The sequence below is a fragment of the Hylaeus volcanicus genome, chromosome 1, assembly GCF_026283585.1.
Source record: "Hylaeus volcanicus isolate JK05 chromosome 1, UHH_iyHylVolc1.0_haploid, whole genome shotgun sequence".
NCBI lineage: Eukaryota > Metazoa > Arthropoda > Insecta > Hymenoptera > Colletidae > Hylaeus > Hylaeus volcanicus.
The window spans coordinates 16555269-16580248 of NC_071976.1; the positions used below are offsets into that span (position 1 = coordinate 16555269).

The 24980-nt window shown below is 37.3% G+C and overlaps 1 long non-coding RNA gene across 2 annotated transcripts; it reads left to right on the forward strand.

Annotated features, from left to right (window-relative positions):
- The first annotated feature begins 16733 nt into the window (after positions 1-16733).
- LOC128873962 (uncharacterized) lies at positions 16734-20230 on the forward strand. Of its 2 annotated transcripts, XR_008456533.1 has the most exons (5): positions 16734-18184; positions 18270-18423; positions 18556-18753; positions 19519-19622; positions 19723-20230. It is a non-coding gene; the product is annotated as an uncharacterized LOC128873962 (long non-coding RNA). The 2 variants fall into 2 exon arrangements; XR_008456532.1 differs by having other exon boundaries at positions 19519-20230.
- Positions 20231-24980: the final 4750 nt, after the last annotated feature.

The following is a 24980-nucleotide window of genomic DNA, read 5'->3' on the forward strand; positions in this document are numbered from 1 at the left end:
TTGGTACGCATACCTTATTGATTTGATGGTCGTTATTTATATTTTTAATAGTTGTGAAAGAATTTCATGATGTTCATAGCAAATTAAATACATAGATATTTATGGCTTTACTGGATATGTATTAACGGTCCTCGTTACAAATATAAGAATAGCTTGCACTTTGGTATTTTTGATGGGAAAGTACTGTAAAATAATTTTCGTTTGTATCAAGACGTAGTATGTTAGTACTAAAAATAATTGAAGAATTTAATTCTTATTCTTATGTGTCATTTTCGGCTGAAATTCATCCTAAATTTTGAAACTTCATTGAGTAGCTCTTTGCATCAATTTTTTCTATTTAACGAAATAATAGTATGCCACTGATATCTCTAATAAGATTTTCAAAAATATAAGATTGTACAAATAATAATAATTATTCAAGTATCCCGTAGGCACAATATATCTTACATAAAGAAAGTCAAGGATTTGGCTATTTCATTTGCCACAATAAATATTAGGTTGTCGCAAATGAAATGAGTTTTAAAACTGTTATAATTTAGCAAATATGAATTGAAATATTAGAAAAAATATGAATAATTTCCTAAAGACTATCGTTCTTAAGACTTTCACAGAGAAAAGAGTATATCACTGATTAAAAGCATTACAGATTAATACAAGAAAAAGGAATAGAAGATTAAAGGATGCAATAGTGCAGTCGAATTATTACCTTGAGGATGAATAATTAATTACGAAGGTAGATCAGTGGATCGAGACTAAATTCTCGAGATGAGCTCGCGGCTGCTAGTCAATTCGAAAAAGTTTGCCGAAACTCTCGTAACCCCACGGCTTCGTGTTTCGAACAAGTCGGTCCGTCCGTAATGTTTTTCCATTTAGGGAAAATAAAAGAGAATATGGAAAAGCGAGACACCGCGTATATCCCTCAAAATCCGTTTGAATTGGGTAAGTCGAGAACCGATATCGGCGAAATGCAGCCACGGATACAATCTCGATACGCAATGTGCACCGTGCGACTCTTCTTATGTAAAGTCACGTTATTCAAATGTGACGCGAGAGTATTACCTCAATTTTCCTTAATTTCCATTTGTATGACACGTTTAAATCCACTCCATTCCGTTGAAACAGAATATCATGGCATTTTATTGAAAATAGAATATATTGTTTCCAAGTGTCGCTCGAAAAATATTCGCAGTCAAGCTTGTATTATATGTAAGAGAAACCGAGGGTAGCTTTATCTTGAAAATTAAAAGAGACAATGATATCGCCCGAGCTTAGCTCGTCTCGAAAATCGATTACGTTACTGTAACGTTAATTTCTGTACCGTTTGCATAAACGATTGTATTGTTATGACAAACATCTATTCGAGCAACATGTAAGTAAACATTTTCCAATTTCTGCTTTTTAGTTTATTTAGATTATTTAACATTAATATCATTCATTAGTTTGTTCTTATGGATCTAATAACATTAAGGACGTGGTGTAACTGCATTTATAAGACTACTTAAAAAAAAAATAAAAAGAAATAACAACATTTTTACCTAAAATTGTACGTCCTCTACCAAAAGCATCACCGAGCCAGACAAGATCGAAGCGTCGTGTCAGAATGTCAATTATCATAATTGATACTCCAGAAAAAATGAATTAGCTGAAGAGAAATCAAATAAAAAAAGGAAAAGACAAGAAATTAATTCAAAAATAACAAACAAAGGAAAAGGAAAGAGGAAAGGAAGGATTACATAAGGATTAGGCGAAACATTAAAAAAAAAAAGTAAGAGTCATGGCTATGAATTCATATAAATACTTATATATATAAATACTTATGTACAAAAATTAATTAAAAGAATCCATTAAAATAGAACAATTTATATATCTGGTACACTCTCTAAGCATCTAAAATTATATTCTTATTCGAGTAGTTCAAGCATAACAATTAAAAGATTAATTAGTTTATGAAGGTATAAATAATCAGGATCCAATGGGCTTCAAAAACAAAAATAAAATTCACGTAGAAGAGGGTTATGGTTGCTACATTGCTTGTAATCATATTCACCACGATTTTTCATTACAATTTTGTTACATTTTTTTTGTAACTATATTTGGAACAAGATAACTGATCAGGTTAAAAGGAAAAATATAACATTCACTGCGTTTATGTGCAATCACGAAATGGTTAAATAATCAGCGAGCGGGCTGTGACCGCCTTTGGTTTCCGTTCGCTCGTAAATGAACTGAAATTCCCGTAAGTTCTCGCGAAATGCGAAAACCGTTCGCATTATTTGCACGATTTGACGCAACGAGGTCAGAAAATTCTGTCGCTCTGATATATTGTTCAGCCATCTGAAAGGCAATTCTGGCCGTGGCACGGAGGCATTCGAATGAAATTTTGCATGGATCTGCATCTCAGCCTGCCGATTACGATCCAACAGCTGTTCTCCAAATAGAGCGACGTGTCCGTGCCACTTCGTTGTTTGACGAAAATGGGCACGCAAACTAGGTCATCACGATTAATGGAAATACATATTTCGTCGTGTATGCTTCGAACGAGTCTGCACTTGTCGCGCGTATACAAAAATGAAATAACGAATTCGTTGTGCATTGACTCTGTATGAACGATTCGTTGAAGCGCCTGAACGGGGTCGTAAGAGAAATGGAGCGAACTCGGGAAAAATATGGGACAAACGATACCTCGTGTACATTGTACGCGCTGTTTGAGCGGCGGTTAAATGGCATGCATTCAAGGGAGAATAGAGAATCCATCGGAAGAAAGGGAATCGCGTACACGCTCCGAGAAATCTTAATGAAAGCGCAAGTTCCTGAAGAGATGACAGAAGCCTCTTCGAAACCATTCGGAACTATAATACGTTTCTCAGGGATAAAAAGGCCCGAGAATACGACCTCTTTAAAACGGGACGTGTTGTATGTATATACAATCTTGAGAAGTGTTAGCGGGTTCGTCTACTGAAAGTGAAATGAATTCACAGATTTTCGATTGCACGTTTGGTAATATGAAATGATTTATCGATATTTCGGAAAGAAATTTGTAATTTATTTGACACAAACGAATGTCTAGCTTCTTTTAAATTAAGAAACATTAATTTACTTTAAATTACAACATTTTTCTCCCATCCTAAACTAAATGGCCCGAATTTATTTTAAATGAAAATCTTTTTAATTTATTTGCTCTTATAAGATTTATGAGGTAATTGAAAATTGTGTATCATTTGGTCTTCTCGAACAAAATATTCCTAAAATTAATTCAACATTTCGATCTTGTATTACTGATTTAAACCATTAATTTCGAATTATTAGCACATCGTCTGCCAAGCTGTACTTATAAAAATCGAAGGTTCGTAAAACTTTTAACTTCCATAGCTCGACGTGAAATTACTCGTAAGAACTGGCATAGCATAATATTGATTTTTACAGCAGGCGAGTGGAGCTCGGTAATTGCCAAGACAGCGAAATATTGATTCATGCAACACGCGAGTACGATCTAGTAATTGCGGCTAAAGAAATGCTCTAAGATTACCGTGCGAACGTTCAAAATGTCAGGAATTACTAACCAGGTCCTGTTTAATTATTCTTCAATAATAAATCCTATTAAATTATTCTTCAATCAAATTATTAAAAATTTGCTTCAAAAGAAAATAATTTGTTGAGAATATATATGTATCCGTTTCTTAATTACGTGTTTGTGTGCCTGGGTATAGAAGTATGTGTACGTGTTTGCGTGCCTTGACCTTATAAATATGTATTCTTTTGTTTGTCTGTCTCGACCCGTCTGTAGGCAACGTTTTGAGAATAAATATACGCATATATTAAAACCGTAACATAATTAATAATCTGTTGCAAACAATTTCATTAATAAACACCTCGCCTTCAAATTTCTTCGGTAAGTTGCAAATTACACGCATTGATCTATAAATGTCAGTCGAAATAATAAATAGGAATATTATATATTAGTAGTATGCATTCTACCAAAGTCAATTCGAAGAAAAGCCACGACGTTGTCGTATCAATTAAATTGCTCGTGACAAACTGCCGGCTGTTTTGTTAATTTTATGACTAGCACACGAATCATTAATTAAGTAATTCTTATTATTCAGTTATTCCTAATGTACTAACCGCAATGAAATTGTCCGAGCTCGTTCCTTCAGTAGCCGCGGCAATCAAATTAATGGAAATATTGAATTTCAACAAAAACTTCATCGCTCAGGAAAAAGTAATTCATCGGTAGTTTTAGTTTATCGAAGGAGCAACAAATATTAGCATACCTAGTAGTCGTTTAAGCATAACTTATCGTGAAGCCAAATTTCAACGTAACTTTATTATCGACGTCAATTTTCGTGTTCTCGTTTGGCCAACGTTAGCTGCTATACCCGTTCGCCCTGCTATCAAAAATTGCTCCACCATTTACCGAGTTTCAACGACCACCGTTCATCGTCCTTCGAAATCACGCGACTATCGCAGCAATTGTGCTCGAGAACTCTAAATCTTGAGGTCACGAAATTTGTTTAACAAATTTCTATTCTTAGAAACTTAATATTTGTAAGAATTATCAAAAAAATGTTTTTAAATGAGCCTTGAAAAGAATTAACGTAATTTTCTTCAATGAATACTTATGCCACTTTATGAGTTCTTAAAAATACAATTTCTTAATCAATTTTATGTTTATATATTTAGTCTGCCCAAGCATTTAACGAGTTCGAATACCCTAAGACAGTTCTCTTCCTAGTATGTTTAAAATTGTTTACGATAACTGTTAATAGATTGATACAAATTTTAAAAGTATATATTGGATTAAATACACCCAAATTTGAGACCTGAATTGAAAATGATGTAGATGGTTCCGTAAATAGATTATATACTCAGTTATAAAAATAAAAAACGTTAAATGCTTCTAGAGACTAAGAACACTACTACCAAACATAATTTAAATCTAATTAACTATTTATTTATGTTTACAGGAAAATTGAGCATCCAAAAAGCGTACGGCCACGCGAATAATGTACGGAGCTACTACGCGGCCTTCCAATGCTGAAAGCTTGCCTAGTGGTTCTGGGGGAGGATAGATTCGCCTCCAGAACGAAAAACGCTGGGAATGCCAGGGACGCGGAAGAAACAGAGATTTTCACGGAGGATACCTGTCGCGCATACTGAGAGGCGATCTTATTAGGCTAACGTGCAAGCAACTCCCGAAGAAAGGAATTAATGCAATTCCAATTAGCCGGACCGACTAGTCGCGCAGCCAAGCACCGTCGGTCGGTTTTGTGCTCCTTTGGTGGAGACAAGCCGCCACTCCTGGAAGCCAGTCACCGCCGCGGCGGTACGTACGGCGTACCGAGTTCCGATAGAAACGAACAAGTAAGTAACTAAGTAAGTAAAACTGGCCAAATAGGCACGAACGTGGGAGAGGCGGACAAAGAAGAATGGCGGTACCATGGAGGTAGAGGGAGACTGCAGAGACCGTGAAAAAGGGAAGGACAAGAGAGGAGTTCTGCGAGATGGGGTAGAGTTCAAAAGAACTGGAGAGGAGACAGGAATAAAGGTAGGCGAATAGAATTTAAACGAAAGAACGGGCCGGAAAGGCAGCGATCAACAAAGATGAGAGAAATGGAAAATGTAAAGCAGTGGAACGATTCGAGAATTAGGAGAGAGACGCTTAAGCATGACCTAAACCCGAGCGGGCAGCTCTTATATAGGATTTACCGTAGTCCCTAGAGATAAACCGCCATTTCTGCGCAACAACTGGATTGTGTACACGGCCTGTCTAAAAAGAAACCGAATTTTTGCTATTAAAAGAAAGAAGTACAAGTAAAGTTTTTACACACACGTTTATTTACTCAAAATAATCTCCCTCTGCGTCAATACAGCGTGTAGACCGCGTAATTAACATTTCGAAGGACCTTTGCGGTTCCTGTTTTGGTACCCCGTTTAGTACGGCGGTTACAGCGGCGGTTACAAGTGAAATATTGCTATAATGTGTCCCTTTCATTGGAATTGGCATTGTTACCTTGGATCATTCACCCTACTCGTCTGATCTGTCTCCCTGCGATTGTTTTCTTTTCTCAAAATTGAAAATTTCAATGAAAGGGACACATTATAGCAATATTTCGGAGATTCAGGGCGCTGTAACCGCCGTATTAAACGGGGTACCAAAACAGGAGCTGCAAATATCTTTCGAAATGTTAATTACGCGGTCTACACGCTGTATTGACGCAGAGGGAGATTATTTTGAGTAAATAAACGTGTGTGTAAAAACTTTACTTGTACTTCTTTCTTTTAATAGCAAAAATTCGGTTTCTTTTTAGACAGGCCGTGTACACAATCCAGTTGTTGCGCAGAAATGGCGGTTTATCTCTAGGGACTACGGTAAATCCTATATAAGAGCTGCCCGCTCGGGTTTAGGTCATGCTTAGGGCTGATGCATGACTATCCGGCGGTTTTTTTTCGCACCATTCTGTCATTTGAAATTACTGTTTATGTCTTTATTTTGAGGACAAACTTGTTCAAAAGTTAGTTCATCAACGTACGTGTCGACAACCGTACTTATTTAGATTATGCACTACCGCTTTGAGAAAAGATGGAGCGTAGCCCGGTCATTCTGTGATCTGAATGATATCGCAGAGGAACAATTAGTGAAAATCAACGTCGAGAATGATTTGGTCGCTTCAAATCTGGTGGTAAAAGTTTCAAGGAGAAGCCAAGAAGAGCCTGACCATCAAATTGGTACCAACAAACTGAACAAACCCTTCTGACACCTGTGGAAGAGAGCTGAAGGATGACATACGATTTGGATGAACTTGTGGTCGATTTCAAAGCGTGGGTAGCCTCGAAGAACCAGTACATCTTTAGCCATAAAATCAAACATTTGCAAAGCAAATTGGAAATGGTTTTTGAAGTAGACGACGAATATGCTTCAGAATAATCATCCTAACATGTTCAGTATTTGGATAAATATAGGTTTTAAAACACGCCAGCTAATTATGCATTAACCTAATATTTTGAGGAGGAGGTTAGTGAAAAATTATTATTCAATTAATAAAAATTTCTAAAAGGGTCTCTTCATATTATGTATTGATTATTTTCGATCCCTTTATAAGCCATTGTGCTCCACTTTAGAAATAAGGGATAGAGGTCAACGCTGTGGCTCGCTCTGAGCCAGTAGTTTCAAGAAATGGGGAGGGGGATAACCACGTGTTCCATTGATAGGGACCTTTCACGTATTCTAAGCAGAATGTACTGTATAATGTTAAAAAAAAACATTCACTAGTGCCCTGTAATTGGTAGATATTGAATGCGTTCACGGATTTAAAAAGCTCTTATAAAGATGAAATATGAAATAAATGCAATTCTAGGATTTTACTGCAAAGGTATAATTTTTTATATATATAGTATTTCATTTTATATAATATTTTTGCCTCTGCAGTTCGAGTAAACGTTGCGAGTATTTTTAAGAAAATTGTTTGAAAGCACATCTGTCATTGCACAACTTTACATATACAAGTATAGAGTTATCCAAAATAGACTATAGGAAGTTTTTTTTAAATAAAATAGATACCCTTTTTAATTTTATTAGTTTTTTTATTTAATTATCAGGTATTATCTATGACAATTACGTGTGAAAAACGATATCTGTCAAATGACCATCAGGACCACGTTTACAGACATCAATTCGAAAATCAAAATTTTCGATAGCATTTTGGCATATTTGCTCGTTTAATTCACCAATTTTATTTCTAATGTTGTTTTTCAGGTTATGAATTGTTGCTCGTTTGCTGGCATAAACTTTACTCTTCAAATAATCCCAAAGAAAAAAATCCAATGGGGTGAAATCACACGATTGAGGTGGCCAGTTCACATCACCGTTCCTTGAAATTAATCGACCATTGAATTTCAATCGCAATAAACTGATGTTTTCACGCGTTGTGTATGGCGTACCTCCATCTTGTTGAAAATAAACATTGCTTATGTCGATTCCATTTAATTTCGGTCATAAATAATCAATAATCATTTCATTATAACGTGGACCATTTACTGTAACTTCATTTGCATCTGCATCTTTATTCTCGTTTTCGAAAAAGAATGGACCGATTACCCCTTTCGATCAAAATCCACACCAAACAGTAACCTTTTTTGGATGAAGTGATTGTTCTTTAATGGCTCTTGGATTTTTCATTGTGACGTGCAATTGAAGTTGATGGAACATTGGCAACACTTTCACGAACAGCAGCAATGTTTTCATTCGACCGAATTATTTTTGGTCTGCCAGACTTTGGTTTATCATGAACAGATTCAGTTTCATCAAATTTTTTAACCTTTCTAATTGTTTGCTCTGATGAACGATTATGTACGCCGAAAAAATCACGTAACTTACGATGGGTATTTTTTATTGAACACTGATTTTCAAAATAAATTTTAATCACTTTAACACGCTCTGCAATCGTATACGACTCCATAGTTAAAATTGTCTATCATTGTAGGTTAGAAATAAAAGGAAGTGACAACAAATAAACATGGCGTTTGATAGATGTTCTCATTCAATATCTTAAAGGTACTTTTGGATAACCCTGTACTTCTTATACCACAAGTAACTACATCTATAGATCTTAATGAACAATTGCTTTCAAACTGTTAGCAGATTATACATTACTTGATATTCTTTCTCATCTGTCATTTATGACATAAGAATGTTGAAATATGCAATGATTTCCAAGACATTCTATTACAAGGCAGGAATAATTCCAGAGAAAAAGTAATTCTAGAAAACATGACAGACACCGAAGGATACGGGAAGATCTGCAGATAGGTTGACAATCTTTGGTTGCGTTTCGAGGGTCTTCAGCGGGGTTCACGAGTATGGCTGATTAGTGGAAGAGCGGACGACTGATGACGCCTGATGGACAGTTCTGTTTAAAAGCGATTGAAGCTCTATAATTCTGCTGGCGGGATGACAGGGTCTTTTCTTTTGTGGGAGACGAATTTTCACCGAGAGATCGAGTGTCTAGATCCCTAGAGGTGTTGACCGCAGGAACGGGAGTCGACAGACGCTCAGTCTCGAAAGTCTGACAGACAGGGCGGATCAAATGGACTTCAAAGTGAGATCCATGATAAGCGGGATCGGTGAGTGCCGGTAATCGGCAGTTCATACCGCAATTATCGACATTCCCGGCTCCTCAATCTAGCAGATGGAGGGGATACCCGCCGGTCCTTCCACATATTAGCTCGTAATGGATCTAAAGCTTATCTAATGTGCCTATATCACGTAATAATAGGGTTCAATAGCGAGCCGAGAATTGGATAAGGAGCAATTAAAGGTTCCTTTGGCTTCATCGGATACCTAGCGCTATGTATTCACCATAATTTCCATCTAATGGCGATCGATACACTTTGGATCGTTCAATTACAATAATTGTATTCTCGCCTAGGAAAAGGTTGACCCTAGAGTTCCTCAGTAGGATCTCATAGACTTTAGTCGACAGACATTGCTGTATAAGTAGTAGTACCTAAGTGCGAGACACCTGATGCACCAGTTGTTGTATACATATATCTTTCAAGTAACTTACTTGTGTCTATGTACGCCGGTGTCTTTTGAATTATTCAGCACAATCACATAGTTATACTTATTTTGGAGTAAATAGACAATGTAGAACCTGAGAGTAGCCATTTATTATTTACAATAAGCAGACCATGAGGGGAATTAGTATTTGAATGCTGCAAGGATTGGTTTAAGTTTAAATTGATAAGTTAAAAGTGTGTTACTAGAAATCAAAGAGAACAAATATTATTCACTCTATCTGTTTCTCTGTAAAATGGGTAGGAATATTAACTATGCAAAAACACATATGTAAAATTGTATAGTTGACATACATGTAGATCACTGCATCTCTACCCTACTCTATGAAACTGTATTCTACCTCTGCTTACTTATCCAATTTTTTCTCTTAATTATGTTGTACTTCGTAACATTAATTCAAAGGCCGGTTTTAAATACATATTAAAATCTTATTTTACTTACTTTATTACGTCTATTCATGATCTCTAAGATTTTTTAATAAGAAAAAGCCATCACTAATACAAACAAATGTACTAATTTCACTTGCCATCATAAAATGAGGATTCTAGAGCTAGAAAATATGTGTCAAGTATTATTTCCGTTAATACTGCGCTTGTAAAATCCTCAACTTAGTCAAAAAATTCCAATATATATATATATATATATAATTTATAAAATAGAATATTCATCATTTATGCTAGTATTTGTCTCAGTTATGCTTGTAGTCAGACAGACCCTTACGAGAAAGCAACTATGTTACAATTTTCATTTTTCGTGAGAGTATTAGAGTCGAAGGGGTCAATGCAGGTAAAGTATTCAGCTTCGTTACAAACTATGATTTTCGTTTTACGTTCTACCATTTATTTCCTCTATCTCTGGACGTTGGATACGTTTTCTACATTTATAATTGACTGAAAATTACACGCTCGTAATGGCCAGAGGTTATGGTACGTTCGTTCGACACGCGATGCGGGATACATCAACTTTCAAACACGATAATACGCACCCTTCCGACATCCTTCGTGTACAGGGTGCATCCTAACTTGTAGGGCTAACTTCGACAGTCCATTTTTATTCTCTTCAATTTTACGTAACGTCTTTTTTCATAAAGATTATTAAATGTATCTTTATTCTACATGTATTTTCAGGTAATAATTGTATAAAAAAGGCGAGGATCGAGCAAAGTGGTACTTCTAATCAAACTTCCAATATTAATGGTACAAAGACGATACAAACGGTTCATATACATATGTGACGTATACGATTTTCTTCTCGAAATATAGCAATTTTTTTACTACAGTAAAGTGGAGTTGTTTACCTTTATGAAAAATCATTGAATATCCAACAAAAATGTTATTTCAAGCATTGCATTCTTTATTCTAGAACGCTTAGATTAAATTTATTTGTTGGCCATTTTTCTGTAGTGAAATATCGAGGTAGACTAAAAGAGGATCTGAAGTGGTTTCAAAAATAAATTGAATGAATCGATTCAGAATGAAGAATCATTTTTGGTAAATAATTATTTTTCTAAGTAAAACAGCTGAAATTATTGTTATCTCAAAGATTTACTCAACTTTCTAAGTATTATGAATATTCATGACACATTGACGATATTAAATTGTTTTAAAGTGTTGGTGTGTACAGGTATGTACGTATATAATATACGCTGTCCCTATTCTATTCTAATTGCATATTACTTGTTAGTACATCGGATATGTTGTCTGTAAGAAATTCATAAAATTAGCTGTGGTAACTTCTATCTGCGGTAGTTGATGTGATTAAATTCTTGAAATAATTCCTTAAGTGTGATTATGCGTTGGCTTGATCCTCGCTTTGTATCTCAGGTGTAGTATATCAGTAGATCATATAGTTTTTTAGGATGTAATTTTTATATATGGAACATTGATACCATTAAATTTAACAAAAAATGAATGAGGAGATACGATTGCAAAGAGCACTATATTTTTTTCTATATCATAGAATTACGTTAATAACCGAGGTGAGTGATCGAAAAAGCTCATCACCAACGTCGCCATCTTTCTTCCATCCAATCGTTGGCGTACAAGCGCAATTCTGTGATTGAGAAAGAGAGAAGAGTAAAGCGAGGGGAAGAAGACGAAGAAGAGGAAGGGTAGAGCCGTATTAAAATGTTCTTTTCAGCGATCGCCAGAAATCCCATTAAACCGGTTTGAATCGGGCTGCCTTAACGATCGGGACGGGAAGAATCTGAATGCACGTCGTGAATTTTTCTTCTGCTACTTAAAGTTTGAGCGCTTAATGTATCAGTCGGAATATATCTCTCTGGGAATAAGATTGATTGCATCGTTATCGTTGTAAGGCCCCCGCGGAACGGGGTCTCCGTCTTTTCCCGAATAAAACCGCGCTGTTCCCGCGACGACGAGGAATGCGAGCGACTTTGACAAGTCGAACAACCGTGTTCGTGTCTCAGCGCTCTTTGTGTACCAGGCTAAGTAAATTTCGCTTCGATGTCGTGCGAGATGCCTGGGAAAGAAAACGCGCCGTGCGGAGAACTTTGCCTATTTTTCATTGTTCTGTCCTCCTGCGTAGCGTTGTTGGTTGTCTTTTTTCTTGGAGAACCACTCAGCGGTAGATTTCAATAAAAATGTGTACAGAGTTCAGCCTCTGACGTCCGCGGCGCCTAAGGGAACGAGGTTTCAGATGCAATTCAAGGCTTTCTCTTGAAACTCCCTTTTTGGGATATCAGAAAGCCTTAGTCAGGAAATGAAGTGTTTTTCGATGTCTTTTACAAGTTTATTGATGGCTCACGATGATACGAGAAGTCATTATCGAGTTTAATTACATTTTTCCAAAAGTTCAAATTTTTAAACATTTTTTATGTGACGAACTTTCTTTGTCAGACAAGGTGACCTGGACAATCCACCTATTATGTCTGAATTTTCAGCAGTTCTCATCAAGAATAAGAAATGTTATTTCTATTAATATCCCTTATTTTTATGGTAATAGTTTTACATTTATACATTGAGTAGAGTTTTTACAGAATCTCAAATTTATTGAGTATAGTATATAAGAAGAGTTATATAAATAATACTATTTTAAAAAATTCGAACAGGATACCATGTAGCCGGTCAAATACAATTTTCAGGGATAAAATATCTCACACATTTATAACGGTTGATATTAATGCAGTGCCAGCTAATAAACGCACAAATTTTTCATTTATTGGTAGTAAAAAAGACAGTCTAGAAATCTCCGAAATTAAATTTTGAAATAGAGAAATGATACATTGGACATATAGGAAGTCTTACGAGTTACGAAAGCCACTGATGTCATTTTTTAATGAATAAATCGACAATATTTCTTCTGATTGTATCAGAATACAAAACATACAAAGTAACAATCGGGCAAAATATTTTCAATGTGTTTATTAGAAGTACTGCAATTTGGGACAATATTAAAAGTGGTCCTATTTAAACAACCTCAGACTAGAAGTACACTAGGTATCTTATTTATTCCTTATCAAAGCAAAAAACATTTAGACAAACTTTCTGACTAACAATAAGTGTATCTGAAATTCTCATCTTATACGTTTAAAGGTCTATTTACACATATCCGTAACGTGTCAGTTCCGTATCCGTTCAGTTCCGTAATGTTCCATTAGTGTCATTGATTTTAAATATTCTTCTGTTGTTTTTGAACTTGTTGTTCTGTTGTTGTTCCATGACGTTACTGATACTGTACGTATTCGGAACTGGCATTTACGGATATGTGTAAATAGATCTAAATAAATAAATCTTCTCATATTCTTGTATTCGCCTTGAAACTGACCTTTGTCGAGCACACGGGAACAGGTGAGACCTGGTCAAGTTTTTGAATCAGCGTCAGTTCCAGGCCCAATCGAGTAACGTTACCTAGCCATATCATAATTTTTGCTCGTCGATTCCGAGTAAGGCGCGACGACTTGATGCAAATGGCGAGTCGAACGGAGAACGGCATAATTGTGATGTATGAAGTTAGAAGTAGATGGACGGGGACGTGGTTTGATGGATGAGAGGTCAGGGTGCGCGGCTCCGCGAAAGGCGGCCCTAACGGAATGAAGTAACGCACAGCGGGGAGGCGCGTTATGGAATACGATCGATGCTTACTTAGGGCGGTCTGTCGATGTTCGACAAGTTTTTGATGCGTTCTCTCTTTCTCGCGTGCGTGAGAACCAACCATGTGCTCCTGCTTCATCATTTTCCTCGAACACGCCGCGAAGGGTTCGAATATGCTCATAGTGTACCCAGATAGATAGGATAAGTTCGAAATACCAACGAGACGTGTACCTTACTCCACGTATCGTATACATGCTGTGAAAGTCGCGGTAAAGTGAAAAATGTGTCGATTTCTTGCGACCAAATATAATCAAATCGCTGTATCAGTTTTGTTTGCAAGGTGTTTGCTTTCCTAGAAAAGAACTGCTTTCTTTATGGAATGTAGATGTAAATAGTTATCGGACAAAAAATTCGTATTGCTCCGATAATACGAGATTGATCTAAAATGGCAATTGAGTAATTTGTTAAAGTTTAAAATTTATATTGATGAGATAGAAATGATAACACTGAATTTCGGATCAAGTACAGTCGGAACGAGGATATGAGGTCTACATAAACATATTTTTAAATTCTAAATAATATTACAGATTCATGTTATTAGGATACATGAAAAAGGATTTTAATGAACGATTTTTTAAATATATCTATTAATTAAAGAGAAGACAACCATTCCATCCTTATTGGTGTTTCAGAGCAAGAAACATAAACAAGGTTGAACATTGATTAATAAGATCTCACATAAAGTTCTCTGTATTCACAGAATAGTTATTTGTTTAAGAATAGTAAGTGTAGTATCTTCATATCAATTATCTCATCTCATATCGTAATTCCCAATAGAATATAGTAAAGATTCCTTATATCTTCCCAATCTATAATATTAGTTTGTGGTCCGACTACCATTAAGGATAATATAAATTAGTCAGAAAAATACAGGTATACAATAAAGCAAATGCGCCAAAGTGAAGTCTAGTACTTGGAATGCAAAATTTGAAGAAAAGTGCATTCCTACATTCAATCACAAACGGAAGATATAAAAACCAAACCACTGGTCGTAAATTCTCTACTTCATAGATAAGTAGGTCGTTGTAAATGTACGTTGCCATCAATCCTTCCAGATTGTAATTTACAGAGCACTTTGTGTCCCATTTCCGAGGGATCGATTAATCCAGGGAAATCTGGCCAGACCAATAAATTTTTATAAAGCCCGCGACAAAGAAATACTCGCGAACTGGAAAAGACGAAGTAGGCCACGTAGCGCCGCGGCCAGGGCGTGCATCGAGTACGCTCCTCATGGTACCTTATCGCACTTCCGTATCGTGAGATATTATCGGATGCCGATCCCCTAGTACGGTGGCCCAGGTAGAGGATTTGGCGATGCGTTGACTACTAGTGAATATTTATTTATGCATTTCAATTATGAACTGGATTAACCATGCAGTACAATGAAATTAACAAGGATTCATTCATGAAAGAATGAATTACTATTGAAGCTTTAGAACGTTTGCAAATAATACGACTTTGTTGTTGAGAGATATGTTAGAAATATCATTTAAAAATATCAAGTTGTGTAACAAGTCCATCGCGACAATTCACAGTGGTCTGAATCATCAAAAAGCTAATCAAAAGTCGAAAAAGTCTTTGGATTTAATTGTAGTTCTTATATATTGTAATAATTAGCTGGTCAGCGTTCGTGGGCGACACATGAGCATTGTCATTTTTTTGTTTAAAAACATTTAAGAGAGTGTCGCGTCATCGACAACCGGCGACAAACAGACAGTCGCTTGGTAGATTGAGCGAGAGTTGGTCGAAATAAAAGTCACATTAACTGGAATTTATGTTAATACCTATCCCAAAAACACGCCTCACAATATCAGGATTTTTCAAGACAATGATTCCGAATTTGATGTAAAAATGACAAAATATAAACTGGTGGATCCAATATGGCCGACTTATTTTTCAACAGATGGTTTTACTTAAATGTAGATCAGATTTTTATTTATTTTGAATATTACATAACTCTTTCAATCGAAAATCGTTCAAAATCAACGAGGAAGTAAGTGTACACCTATCTGAATTGTTTATTAACAAAAATGAAGAGTTTTATGGTAACAAAATATTTACGTCATCCAGTGATGGCAGGTCATAAAACAAAATGATATATATATATATGTATTTGATTAGTTAAGTCCTATATAAAATAGGCAGTATTTAATAGTGTTAGGATAAAACGCGAACGGACTCATTATACAACTTAATAGAATGAGCAATAATCGATCTAAATCCACTGGAGAACATCAGACATTTTAGAGCATCGAAACTGTCAATTTTAGTTGGTTGATAAACTGTTTCGAAATGGTCAGCAAACAAGTTAGCAATTTCAGTTTTTTCGAATAAACTACATTACCTGTATGCTGGCCTTTGTTTAACATAGTTCCAGAAATGTTCGACATTACTGATAATTCCTGATTTGACTAACCTAATATATAATTCATAGGATTGTTTGGTTAAACACAGATCAAACCACGGCAAACTAACCCCAATATAGGATGAGCATTGCAAACTGTGACAACCTAATTTCTCAGGGACGGCTGGTGGTACCAAGAAAATTTTGTTTAGTATTCTGCGAATTGATATTTCTCTTTGTGTAATTTAAGAGATACAACCGAAGGCCTTTCTGTGTACACGTAAAAGTATGTTGTTTTTGAAACCTTTTTTCCAGAAATTAACACACATAAAGAATAAATTAGGTAAGAAAGAAACTAATTACTAGACTGCGGAAGTTTATGCAAAAGAATATTTTTATAGGAAATAGTTCAAAGAATGGGACGTAGACAGAAATTTGTTTTGAAATTAGAGTGCTACAAAAATATATTTTTTATGTTGGGTATTTTGCATATTTATGTTTAAAAATATATGCAATAATATATTGCATATGTTATTTATCGTGCTTATGTGAAATATCTATCTCGACAAATTAATTTCGTCTATCGCCAAACTTTCGTATCATAATTGTGTAGTGTTTACACAAATGCAGGCCATATGAAACCATATTTCTGTAACCTTGTGTTGCTAATCGACCGTTAGGTGTGACAGTTTGTATTTGGAATTCGAATACTTCAGTTCAATTATCGCAGTTAATGTGATCTCTGTGAAGAAGTGAATATATTTAAGTGTCTTATCAAAGTAGAAAAGTAGAAAAGCATTAATGCTAAATTGGATAAAAAACGATTTCAATTTTGTTATTAACGATAACGACAATAATGATAACGATGACAGAAGCATTCATTGCAAAATTTGGAATAAAAATGTGAAGTGTGAAAGGAAATCGCATTTAAAGTAACACATAAATACCGACACACATAAGAAGAAAATCGAAGAAACTGGTAATTCATGTGAAACAGAGGAACGTATGAATAGTATAATACATCTAAAAAGTATTCCTAGTGATTGCGGTAAAAAGATTAGAAAAAAATGTAAAAGAAGGATTTCCTACATTATCGAAAATGTCTAATATTTTAAATAACGAGGGCATTCAAGGACCAATAAGTGTGCCAGAACAATGTTGTTCTAAATTTAAATACGATACCGATTACTTCGTGTGACGTAGAGCGATCGTTCTCCGTGTATAAATTAATTTTGACAGACAAACGCCACCAACTGACACCATTAAACTTGGAAAAAATGCTCATAATTTATTGTCACGCGAATTACAATATACCAGAATAATTGTGAAAAGTATTTTATATATGTGTACATAGCGAATATTCTGTAACATACTAATATATTACTTATTATACTACATTTTATACATTTTTCGTGCATATTTTGCATATGCATGTTACATATTTATCGTGCATAAACTTCCGCAGTCTACTAATTACTTTTAAATGCATGTTATACAGTACTCAGTAAGTATTACTAACCCAGGGCTCTGTAGATACCTAGGACTACAAGTAAAAAAATACAATGCTTTTAATAACAATCGATGCTTCTGTCTAATCTGTGCACGTCGAAGTCAGTGGTAATATCGTGATTTCCTGAGAAACGTAAGGTCTCGCGGGTGCCATCATTCGAACAGCCGTTTGCTATATATCGTTCAAACCTCCCTGCTGTTTGTAGCAGAGGGGGGTGGAAGCTAGGTGTAACTGTAGACCAGTTACAACAGAACGTCTCAGGGGTACCACTTGCGTCAAATTGAAATTGGACTTTGCAGCGGATTAACTCTTTGCGCCAACAGAGTCGCAACTTCGCCTTGTCGACCCGTCAATCCAAGCGCGTCCTATTCTCCCCGCCGCGCCTGCTCGCGCCACGCTCTTTGTCCTCTCGCACTTCCAACAACCTCACGTGGCCTCTCGAGGGGTGAGACGGCTGGCAGACAGCTTGGGGAGCCTTTGGCTACGTTGACGGGACTTTCGCAAGACGTCGGCGTCGTGCCTGGGATAAAAGATGGCGACCAGACGTTCAGTTTTTCTTTTCACAATTGTGCGAGCAGCTGCTCCATTCTTCGAGTTTTCCTGTTCCTCGTTAAACTTCCTGATGAGGATGATTACGTCAGGCTGTAATAACTTTACAAGTTTTATCGCGAGAACGAAAGCTTGCTTACTGCATAAATTAACGCAATATTTATAGGGTGGTTTTTCTAGGAACTAGGTTTCGTTGGGATCTACTTAACGTTAAATCACATGTAAACATGTGTTTGTAGCTAGCCTTAGAGTAACCTGGCTAGATCTGATCGAACATTATTAATTAAATAAGGAATTGTGTGAAGTATGATTAAAGAACAACTTAAAGCTACAGGTAAGATCAAAATTCTATTAGAAAATCGAGATGAAACTTTTAAAAAATGATTCAAAGTGTTAATTGAAACGTTTTTTGACAACTTTGAAACGATGTGTATTCGAAATTCAATAATGTCATCGAATCGAACAGGTGCATGTTGGACATCAGCACAATGCATGATTTAGACAGTCGGATTGAATAAAGTAGCAAGAGGAACTACAAAATGGAAATATACTCAAATAACACATGAAATGAGAATGGATAGTCGAATATTCGCTTTCGTTATTTCCAAACTGCATAACATTTTAAATAGTCGGATGTCAATGCTTTACAACCGTAAAGTGGCGAGTAAGTAATATAAAATTGAATAGTAGTTTTGGTTGTATGAAATCCACAGCTTAAAACTTTTTTGCCCACCTAACAGTAGGAACCCATCTGTCTGATAATATTTAAAATTCCTCGCTTGTTTGCGTTTCGTCCCGCTGTTTGGTTTTACTGTCTCGTGCCGTGGAAAGTAAACACCGAGCATGTTCGAAGGAAATGAACCCCACGGAATCTCGATGCGGTTCGTCCGAAACGTTTATCTAATACTCCCCCGATTCGTACCTTCTGAGAGTGCGAAATTCCTTGGTGGTAATCCCCTGCAGAATCTCCGATCTCCGAACTGTAAATTAAACCACCCTCCGATCGTGTGTCTGACTGCTTGTCGTTTGAGCCCTTCGACAGGGGGTTGCCGCATGGCAACGAACCGATCCGTGGAAAGAGTCACCCTCCGCGAAGAACAATAAAGGAAACGCCTTACGGTTACTAAACGCTTGCTATTACCATTGGCTAATTTCCACTAAAATTATCTAAACTACGAGAAGAGATAAGAATTAAAAAAACAGGTATATATTAAGGGTGACAAGCAATGTCGTTTGTTGATAATGTAAGAAATTTTATTTTGTATAAGCGATAACACTTTGCTCTTGAACTTTTTCTTGGCTAAAAGTTACAGCAACTCGAATTTGGTTGGCTTTATCTGCAAAGGACTAAATACTGAAATTGACAAAATATGAAATCACATGCAACCGAAATCTAATTCTAAATTACATCAATTTGTTTTTGTTGCAGTATAATGTTGGTGTGCCAGAGAGTACAACGTCAAGCTTTGTCACCACGTTGGTGAGACGTTCTTTGCATGCAAAGAGTTCATACAGATTTAAGGAGTCTTTCTGGTGTGACACTTTTAGAAAATCAATTTTTTATACAAAAATATATTTAAGAATACGCTGTTAAAGTTTGGACAGGTTATTCAAATTATTTTGTCTTTTACAGGTGATATAAAGTGGTAGATATCACAGTGAAATCAAGCATATGTAAAAGTACTTCTTAACGGAACGTTTTATTTTTTCTTTATTGATTCTGTCACTACGAGGCCTTGTATTCTCAGAGCAACACTTCCTCTTAAATTTTGACATTGTTCTTAAATTTTGTAAATTGATGCTAACATGTTTTGCTACCTACGGCATTAGGATAAATTAATAGCATTTATGCCATTAGTAACATTGTTAGGCTTTTGAAACTCATACAGCATGAAATGTCTAATATGAAACTTATTCTTAGTTTGTTCTTCTATTCTTAACCCTTTCCCTGTGGCACATTAATCCGCTGAGGCGCTTTTACTGACGGGATACCGTGCCAGAAAGTGTACGCCTTGTGTTCAAACAGTATTGAGATAAGGTGACATTGTAGAGGTATTGTGGACTTGGAATATAAAAGAAGTTTGGATAGAGTAATAATTTCTTAATGATACTCAAAACTGTAAGTCCAGAGTAAATATACAAACGACTATAATAAACAAGCTGTACATCGATATATTTAATTAGAATATAGATTATGTTATATTAAGTTAAATTATTATCAGTACATGGTAATGTTTTTAAAACTTAAGAAAAGCGGAATTACTTATGGATACTCTAATACTAGGAATTTGGACGTGAGAAAATGGATAGAAGATAAATCCAAGTTCTTGAATGGAATTCAGATTTAGCAATTAGAGATTTTGATCAGGATTTATAGTTCAACGATTGATGGCATTGTTAATGTGAAAACGTATTTTACGAGTGACAAGGGACACTCTAGAGACAAATATGGCAGCTCCATTCAGTCCTTAAAAATAAATTTCTCATGGAATGAATTTTTCTACATCACGAAACGAGGATCTCGAGACTCAGGAGAGTTTTCCCTCGTTTCTTAGCACAGAAGGAGCACGCCACACACGATCAACGAAATCCCTCGAATTTTCAGGTAGTGGAGGTACGCGGGCTGTACGCGGAACGCCATTAGCGTGTACAATGGAACGGAACCGAACGCAACGACATGCGAAACGTATGCATGGGCCAGGTATCATTTGGCTTGCACCGTTCGAAGCATGTGTCTTCATTAGGCGTTGGGTAGGGGCGGCGCAGTTCCACTGAATCACATCGGGAAACCAACCATCGTGGCCTGAATTAAGCGCTAAATGCATCCCCTTCCCGCGCACCTCCTGGTGCCCCAACTCTGGTATTCTCTGTACCTACTTTAAACTTGCTGCCTCCATCGCCTTGCAAGCAACCTCGACGGTCGAACTCGAACGTCGGGTGTTTTGCATACGGGAACCATGAATGCATTGCGAGACGTTTGAATTCAAAGTATGTAATAGAGAGGTCCCCTCACGAGCCAAATCCCGACTACACGGTTTTTGAGCAATTTCGTTACTGTGATTCCTGGAGCCCATTTGCCAGCCACGATCCCCTCATCGAGTTTTGGATATGATACAAGTATATGTATACACGTTTAGGTTGTTTCGATTCAGATCAAACGTAGAGAAGAATACTATTTGCGAATGTTGTGTTGTCGATTGGGACACTGTTTTGCCCGTCTGTAGTTAAAATCTAAAAAGACGTACTTATTCTACTCATGAAACTATGCACAAACAGCGTCAGAGAATACTTATAGGGAAATTCTAGTGTAACAGGTTCAAAAGATCGAATTTTTTTTCCAATAAATAATAATGTATAATGTTCCAAGAATATATTCCAAAAGTAGCATCGTAAATAAGATTTAAATAATGAAATTACAATTCATTCCGTGAGACCGGTCAGACATCAAAACGGTGCAGTGTGCAACCTAGCGCGGACAGCGCTAGATAGATAAATGTAAGTTCGTAAAAGTTTTGTTCACTATTTCATGGATGCCTCTTTATATCCCCCAAAAATTATTCAGACATTATTAATTGTTTTCCAAACAAAATTCATGAAAATGACCTATTTTTAAAGCTGTTTCACTGGAATCCCTCCTTAATAAGCGTATCATTAGTACCGTTCTGCATTGAGAATTCAATCCATAATTGTAATAACTAGCCCTCTCTTCGTTATTCGATTCATCGAGGCAGATACCAGAGTCCTCCATCTATCTTTCTCTTCCGTTGTAAGGACGGCGCAACAAGAAACATATATTTTACTTCCAGACCAACAATCGCTATACCGATTTGGTCGTCCGAGCAACTAGATTACTCATCCAATAAATACGTATAATTCGGCATACCGTGCACCGAGCGATTCCGCCTTACGTTGGGGCAAATTGGTTACCGTAATCACCACCCTCACCCCAATCGGGAGCTCCGACTCCGAAGAGTCACGGCTGTAGTATACATATTACGAGGGCGGATCAAATATAAACGAGACTTTATTTTTAAAATACTTTTATTCAGTGTAATAAAATATCCAAGCACGTATCACTTTTCAACATAATCTCCTGCTTTGGAAATGCATTTTTCCCAGCGGATTGGAAGCTTTGTAATCCCAGTATGGTAAAACGAAGAGTGCTGCTTTAGAAGTCAATTGCGCACAAAGGCCTCCACCGCCGAATCGTCTAGGAACCGTTGTCCTCCTAGTGCTTCTTTAAGTGGTCCAAAGAGATGAAAATCCCAGGGCGATAGGTCAGGGCTGTAGGGAGAGGATGGTTAAGTGGCGTCCACTTCATTTCCTCTAATGTTTTGCAAGTTAGAGCTGCAGTATGGGGCCGAGCGTTGTCGTGGAGGAGAATGAAGTCTCGAATCGGTTGGTCAGGTCTTTTGAAACGATAAGCAACCTTTACCTCCCTTAAAAGCTCACAGCTCCCATAACTTATTCCAACCTGCGCTGTAATTTCAGAAAGTGTCAGACGTCGATCATTTTCAAGAAGGATTCGAATCGTGCGAATGTTCCCCTCCGTAATGCTGCTTTGAGGACGGCGATCATGTTCCACATTTTCAACTTGTTTACGTCCTTCCTTGAATTTCTTATGCCAGGCAAACACCCGAGCCCTTGATAGCGTTTGATACCCAAACTGTACCATCAATCTTTGTAAAATTTCAACTGATTCGACGCCTACATGGGTAAGAAATTTAATAATTGCACTTGTTGCTCTGATATTGTGAATGTTACTGTCAAACTTGTCTGAACTCAATAATGCAATGCTTTCCCCACTCCTGACATCCTAAACAATACACTGTAGAAGCGGTCACCCGCTCCCTTTAAGTTTACGCGATCAGAAACAAAAGTCTCGTTTATATTTGATCGACCCTCGTACTAGCACCCCTTTACACCTGCCGAGCGTACCCTGATCTATCCTGCCAAGCGAGTCATAGTTACTCCAGCCGTTTACTCGCTTAATAAGCGTATAACAAGAATATCGTCGATAGAAGACATGTCGCCAAACATAGTCAGGGAAACTCGCCAACGCGACCCTAAGCTCGAGATAACTTTACGCCGCCTAAACTCCCGGCGCTGACCGTCGAAGAGGAACCGCGTCGGTGAGACGAGAGTGGTCGCGCGAGACTAGACCGAATCATCTGGATACTTGATCCCGTAGAAACCGCAGGAGGTGCATTACACGCTCGTTGCACCTCTGCCAGGGTGGCTGGGGAGCCTTTCCAAGAGAAAGGCTGCTTCCCCGAGTGGACGTGATACGCGCTTTGAGCCGCGGCCAAACCTCCGTCCTCGTCGCGCCACTCCCGACGACTTCTTCTCTTTATACTAGCTCGTTTACCACTAAATCACCGTTACATCGACCGTGCATTACTTCCAGGGTGGTATAAACGTCGCCCTGGCCTCGAGTCGCCCCCTCTCTTTTTGTCGGAAAATAAATTATTTGACAAATAATTGCTGGGTTCCCCGCGATACACTTTATGCCCACGGTAGTAGTAAATTTTACGAGGCGACCGTTTACCCGTCGCGTCCTCTTCCGCGGGATCTCCTTACGTCCAGCCACGCGGGGCAATCGTTTTCGCCCAAAATTCCATTAAATCACCCCGAGAGAGGGAGAGAGATATCCTGGTGGAGTGATTGCCAAGCCATGGAGGTTTTACGATCAACGGTACGGCAGAAGCGCGAACAATGCGGACGGAGGGGGTTAAATGCGTGCTTCGACGAGCGCAAACACGCAGCGAGAACGGGCCAGCCTCGACGAGGGTTGGGGAAAACGGTCCACATTATATAACGACTCATTTCGCTGGCTCGTAACTCGAGTTCGAAGGATTAATTGGAGCTGTTACTCTGTCGTGACCAGACGGGACCCGAATCGTGTTCACTGGAGGGTACAACCCTCCCTCGCAAGGAGGATGCAAAGCGTCGCCCCCGTTCTCAGCCGCTTGTCGTTCACGGCTCGAAGCAGACGACGTCGTAAATATCGTCTTGCTTTATGCAACTTCAAGCTGCCTCTACAAATTATGTTTTATAAGCACACCCCACTCGTTCTCCCTTTCTAACCCCGTATATGAGGGGGAGGGGGTGGAAAATCATTTTTATGGCTGCTGGGGATTTTGCCGTTGTGAGCGTCGGATCGATGGAACCTTAACGCGTATGGGAACTTCAACTTTCGGGGGAACCATCGTTGTCACCCACGGAAGCTATGAATAATTTAGTTTCACGAAATCTGTTTGCTGTACGCCAATTTGTATGGATATAAATTGGAAGACTCTCTAACTGTAAGCGCTTAGGGAGAAGAAGAGTCTCCCGGTTAGGCGATACGAGGTCAAATGCAGTTTAAGAATGATTTGAATTCGATGTCGATATGCAAGGTCCCATGCACGATTTCAAGTATTCGGTTAATGCATAGAATAATTTAAAAAATAAACAAATCTAGATCTCTTGTCTAATCAGCAGTATGGATGTATTAGGTTGTCCCGAAAGTTTCTTTCGCGAGTTGCACTCAATTATTTTATGTGGTCGTGTTTATATAAATAGACAATCTAATTTCATAGATATTCATGGTGTAACAGTAATGGAGCAAAATGAATTGTGCACAATTCAGTAATGGAACATAAAACATAAATTATTGTGCATGTATTACTTATTAATATAGCGAAAGAAATTTTTGGGACAACCTGATAGTTTATTATGATGATAGGTTTTGTCTTAGCCTACTTATAAGGCTTTCTTCAGAAGACAGAGATCAATGTAACATTCGAATATATTTTCCAATGTTATTGATACATACAACATATATGGCAACATACTATACACCAATTCAAACGGTATTCAAGAAAGCCAGAAAACGTTTAAGCCATTTTG